Here is a 6,335-nt window from a genome sequence, read left to right as displayed (position 1 = left end):
TTTTTACTCTGACTTTTTTTTTTTTTTACTATTTTTCGACATACTATATACTATGACTATTATTCCGCCTTACTATACTATGACTTTTTTTCGACACCCTATACTATGTCTTTTTCGACTATTACTTGTTTTTCAACATACTATGCTATAACTTTTTTAGAGCTGGTTAATGTGGCCCGGGATAGGGAAGTTTGGGGTCCCATGCTGGAGCTTTTTTTCGACTATGACTTTTGTTTTTACTATTTTTTCGACGTACTATACGATGACTTTTTTTTTGCCTTACTATACTATTACTTTTTTTCGACATACTATACCATGACTTTTTCCAAATACAATGCTATGACTTTTTTTGACGTACTATACTACGATTTTTTTTCAACTGAATTTTTTTAAAATTATTTTTATGACACTGACTTTTTTTTCACCCTACTATACCATGACTTTTTTCGACATATTATACGATGACTGTGACTTTTTATTATGTATTAAATTTTTGAAATTTTTGACCAAAAATTAGATTTTTTTTCTACTTCAAATTTGTTTCCGGAGTAGAAATCGTAAACTATTTCACTAAGGAACTTCAAATTTGGCCTGATGGTTGACAGTGTGGTCTAGTTGTGCCTTTTGGGGATTAGAAGTCCAGGGTGCCCAAACTGTCCCACTGTGATTTTTTTCTACTACAATTTGGTTTCCAGAGTTGAACTTGTTCCATTAGTTCCAAAAGGGCAAAAAACCTTTGGCCCAAAAGTAGGGGTCAAGCAGTGAGCGGGGGTATGTGAGCCATGCTCACCTATGCCTTGTTTTCTGACATACTATACTGTGACTTTTTTTCCAATATACTATACTATGACATTTATTGACATGCTATACTATGACTTTTTTTTCAACATTCTACACTATGACTTTTTTTTTACATACTAAACAATGACTTCTTTAACATGACTGTAATATGTGTAGGGATATCCTTCCACTGTTTTGTAACTGTAACTGAAAAAGTAGTTTGAGTAACGTAAATTTTGTCGAGCAATGTTTTATATTCACCGTCTCCCCTCGTTGACATTCTTGTTTGTCTTACTTCACTATGAGCTGTAGGAATACATTGTTTAAACCTGCCTTATCTTACAAAGTAAACTAACATAATAACAAAAATCAAAGTTGTACTTTTCGATAATATTGCAATAGTGGTACGAGTTCTTTTTTTTGTCCAGTGCTTTAAGAGCTGGTTTAAAGGCTAAAGCCTGGTCCAGCATACTGCAAAAAAAACATCGCTTTAACCGTTGCATACTGCATACTACTGAGGAACGCAGTATACAGAATGTACTGTATACTGCGTCTCTCAGTAGTAAGTAGTAGGCGGTTTCGAATACAGCCTATGACTTATTTTCCGACATACTATACTATGACTTTTTTATGACTTTTTTGCCCTTCCAGTAAAGAAAACGTGATCAAGTGCCTTCTAGGGTCCCTTTAAATTAAGAACATGTGACAAAGTACCTTTTAGGGTGCCCTAAAGATTCGATGCAGTGCCATATAGGCTGCAATATAGGCTGCCCTACATGCTAGAAAACCTTCTGCCTGCTGGTGACCTTTTATTTTTTTTCAACCCTGCCCCTCAGACAGAGTCCACCACTGACTTGTGTGATCGTGGTCATGGTGAACAGGTACAGGGACATCAGGAGACAACATACATCATATAGAGTTGTCAAAGTGTTGCTCATATTTCAGCATCCTGACGTTGTATCTGCGACCTGAGCAGTTTATGATTGGCTCTTCTCCAACAGCATCTTCATCTTAAAGTGTGCAGAGGTTGCCTCTATTGCAGTGTCTCTAACACAAACTCACAGCTGTCTGCAGCATGTCAACAAACTGCTAAGTCATCAGTGTGCATAGTGTGGCAGAGGCTAGATTCAAATGAAGTGGCTCTGATTCCCTTCATAATTTAAGGAAGCACTATAAAAGATGAGCAACTCCAAATATTTTATGGGACATGGCTGAAGTTGTCAGGCTGGGACAGCCTTCTGCCACCACACGCAAGAATTGCGCTAGTGTATGTGGCATGCAATACATGCAGACTAATGGCATCTCTAATAATTGATACAGTATATATTATGGTAAGTGGTTTTGTGGATAAAACGTGAATCAAGGAAGAATCTAGCCAAAAATATCTATTATCCCACACTTTTCCCTTTCTTTATCTAAACCACCATTGTGATTTTCCTCACTATGCAATTTCTACTGAAGAAATTACGTTGGAAAGAGTCTTCCAACACTGCAGTGTCCATAAGTGATTCCACCCCCATGCTGTGCTCCTCTAATTTGGATGTTCCAACAACATCTCAGCACTAAAATCTCGGCTTGTGGTGGAAGATTTATCTGAGTGTGTCTTGAGAAACAGTTTTATATGACAGCTTTTCCTGTGAGCATGCAGAGTGACGCCACATATAGAACAGGGGAACTTCCACTTCCTGCATGGATTTGAACTTTGCAGGCCAAGTCTAAATAGCAGAACTTATATAGAAGCTTCTCCATATCTTTATGCAAAGTACAAGGTATTTGAAATACCCCATTAGGAGAATGGTTACATTCTCTGTACTGTCAAAAATAGATGCAATGCAACAAACTCTTAATCCTCTTGAGAGGTTTGTGACTCTAAATTCAACAGGTGGTCTTGTAAAAGAAATCACTTTTCCTGGATCCAGTCTCTGCTGTGCCACTTATGCTGATTGTCTCAGCTCGGCTATAAATCCTCACATGGGGTTCAGGAGACTGGCGATGTCCAATCGGTTCATATACACGGATGTGTCCTTTCACAGGAAGTAGACCAGCGCAATGGCATCCTCGCCTCAAATGCTTTCAGAAACTGTGTAGCTGTAAAATGAGAAATTTTGTGACTCGGCAGCCATGTTGAGAACAGTTGAGGAAATACCAAGCACCGCCCACCAGCCGGAGCAAACTTTCTAATTTTACAGCTAAACAGCAAACTACAAGGTTATTCTGAGAACATCTGAGGAGAGAAATAGACATTACAGTAACAGAATATTGATTCATATCTGATCAGCGTTGCCTAGTTTGACCGTTTGGTCGGAGTTCGCGAGTGATTGACAGCTGCCTCCGTTGAATGAACAGCCAATAGGAACGCTCTCTCGATGAAATGACCTGATTGGTCAAAGTCTCCCGTCATGGGCTAGATGTTCTAAAGTCTGAAAACAGAGCCATGAGGAGGAGCAGAAGTCTAGTTTCTCTCAGAACACTTGAATTACAATATGCTGAAAGGTTATTATGGGATTTTTGTCCAATGATGCCAAAAAATATTCTGCCTACTGCAGCTTTAAGCTGCAACTTTAAATGTGGGGGGGTTGGGGGATGTTACAGTCGTGTAATTTTCTGCCAGTCAAATGACAGCTGCTTTATAAAACAAAAAAACCCTTCTGACAGCTATTAGAACAAAAGCCTTAATGAAAATGTGAGAGAGAGGCTGCTGACCAGACTGCATGGCTGTTAGGAGCTCCTCCCACCTCCTGGTGCTCTCTGCTCTCTGCTGCTGCTGCTGCTGCTGCAGAGGACTCAACACTCCACCTCTGCACACTGTATCAGCAGCAACACCACCATCACCACCACCAGCAGCCAGTCTCCCGGGTCATTAACCTGTCGCATGTGGGACACCTGAAGACAGGCGGATATCAGCTCCTGTGGGATTTAGAAGAGCACACGACACAGTTGTGTTGTTGAATGATTTAGTGTGTTTTTCTTTCTTTTTCGGGAGAGCTTTTGTGTTGCCAGGGAAGAGACAGTGTGAGCAGGTAAGAAGCCAGTCAGCAGCTCCAGATCACCACATCACCTTGACTACTGTAGCACGGCTACATCAAAGCTTCTCTGTTTCTCCTTCTATAGGTCGAGCAATCATTTCATATTCATGTACTGTGTTGTATTAATGCAGCTAATGAAACCCCCCCCCCCCCCACCCCCACTGCACAGGGAGGACATGAAGGATGTTCTGCTACAATAAGCTGCCGTAAACCAGATGTAGCTGCAGGGGAGACAAGTGTTGATCCAGATCCTCATGTATTAATGTATGAATGTATGAATGGAAAGACGGCTTAAAGCGGAACCCGTGGGGGGGTCACCTCTGCCGAATGGGTGTTCACTGAACATGCTAGCAACACATTCAGTTCAGTGGTCTGAACGTGGAAGTTTTGCGATATTTGTCAAAAGTTCGCAAGTTTTGGCGGAAATCTCTACCGAGTACCGCCAGTAGACAACTGCGGTGAAGCCAGCCTCCACATTGTTTTGCGGTACGTGTCTATCTTGGGCATTACGGTAAGGGCGTGTAGGAACTGACTTCAAAATAAAAGCACCGTTCTGATGAACGTGAAAAGCTATTTCACATTTATTCAATAGGTCAATCAGTCTGTCAATAATAGAGGAATTAATAAATAATTAAACAAATAAATGAATAAAAAACAATATTTGAAAAAAAATAACACATATGAAATACTAAATGAAATGAATGATAATTTAAAAGAAAAACAACCAAAATGTAGTTCAGAGAAAAACGTTATTCTAATTGTGTAAATACTACTAATTGTCAAACTTAATATTAAAGAATACATTTCCAAAAACTAATCTGAAATCAAAATGACAGTATACCACCTCACACTCAGCACCTTCATGTTTCTACTAAGAACCTAATTTCACTTGAGATAGATAGAATTGATAAAAGGAAACTGTCAATTATCACACTACTTACTTACATTAATTTCACTTCAGAATAATAGCAGACCACCAGCAGAACACCTCAGGGTGTCAATCAGACATCAGGACACTCTGATGTAGAATTTCAAAATTAAAGCCCTTTGAAATCTCCTATATGGGCTAAATTCAGATTAGAATTAAAGGGAAACTATCTACTATCATGGACATGAAACCTGCCTTGGCAGATGTCTGCGCTCTCCGATTGCACTTTTAGTTCTGAAGTGAAATTAGTGCGTGATAGTGGACAGTTTCCTTTTAATTCTGATCTGAATTTAGAGGGAATATAGTCCATGTAGGAGATGCTACAGTGCTTTAATTTGGAAATTCTACATCAGAATGTCCTGATATTATCTAAGTGATACTCTCAGGTGGTCTACTCTCATCCTGAAGTGAAAGTAGCTTGTGATAATTGACAGTTTCCTCTTCTCAATCTATCTCAAGTGAAATTAGGCACTTAGTAGAAACATGAAGGTGCTGAGTGTGAGGTGGTATACTGCAATTTTGATTTCAGATTAGTTTTTGGAAATGTATTCCTTAATATCAAGTTTGTCTAAGTTTGATAAGTATTTGCACAATTGGATCAATCATTCATTTAATTTAGTATTTCATATGTATTTATTTTGTTTTATTTTTTTATTCATTTATGTATTCATTTGTTTAATTATGTATTATTGACAGACTGATTGACCTATTGAATAAACGTGAAATAGCATTTCAAGTTCATCAGAACGGTTCTTTTATTTTGAAGTCAGTTCCTACACGCTCTTACCGTAATGCCTAGGATAGACACGTACCGCAAAACACCGTGGGGGCTGGCTTGACTGTGTGTTTCGGAGTGGAGGCTGCTTGACCGCAGTACGAAACAGGTTGTGCCGACCCGCAAATGAATGGAATGTGTGCGTGAGTGAGGCAGGCGTGACAAATGTTGCTCGTGAAAGCATTTGTATAAAGTACAAACTCATGTGAGCTGCTTATCAGACCCTAATCTAGACTAATCTAGACTATAGGTTATTGATTTAGATGATTAATGATTCATGATTATTAAAGGCATCTCATTCATTGAATTGATGGTGTTTTTGTTGGCAAGGCCGTCAGTTGTCTGATGCAGTGACTTCTGTTCCAGTAACCCTAGAATGAGAACCATCAGATGACCTACTGTATAGCTGCTTCATTAAGGCTGTCCCACTGCTCGCTCGTGCATGTGTGCGTGCGCGTTGGAGCTGGTGTGTTTAGGGTGTCTGCTTGCTTGCTGCTGCAGGATTCAGACAAAGCTGTTGGGTGTTGATAAGCCCTCTAACCTTTACCTTAATGAGTCCTGTTGCTCCCAGGATCTCTGGGCTTTGTGAACTGTTGCCATCCAGTCTGACATCGCCTCCTCACTGCATTCCTCACTGCATTTACAGCCTGGTGGCTCAAAGCAAATAGTTGTGTGTTTTCATGGGAAACTGACACACTCATTTCCACGATAATGTTTAGAGTCGCTCACATTAGGGTAGTGGCTTTTAATGTCTTCGCCAAATTGAACTCTTTTTTGTGAGATGTCTGTGTGTGATGTACAGAGGTCATGGTGCATGTGGCTTGAG

At 39.7% G+C, this 6,335-nt stretch overlaps 1 protein-coding gene across 2 annotated transcripts in view; it reads left to right on the top strand.

Moving 5' to 3' along the window:
- Positions 1–3,502: 3,502 nt before the first annotated feature.
- Positions 3,503–6,335, top strand: part of prag1 (PEAK1 related, kinase-activating pseudokinase 1) — a 53,522-nt gene continuing 50,689 nt past the window's right edge. The window contains exon 1 of one of the 2 annotated variants that reach the window (XM_074618278.1): positions 3,503–3,800. The gene's annotated coding sequence lies outside the window, so the exon portion shown is untranslated. Of the gene's footprint in view, positions 3,801–5,595; positions 5,619–6,335 lie in introns of those variants that run through there. The other variant, XM_074618279.1, reaches the window with a different exon arrangement.

This window comes from Sebastes fasciatus, chromosome 19 (genome assembly GCF_043250625.1).
Source record: "Sebastes fasciatus isolate fSebFas1 chromosome 19, fSebFas1.pri, whole genome shotgun sequence".
NCBI lineage: Eukaryota > Metazoa > Chordata > Actinopteri > Perciformes > Sebastidae > Sebastes > Sebastes fasciatus.
The sequence above is the reverse complement of the archived record's forward strand: the minus strand, read 5'-3'. Positions and strand labels throughout refer to the sequence as shown.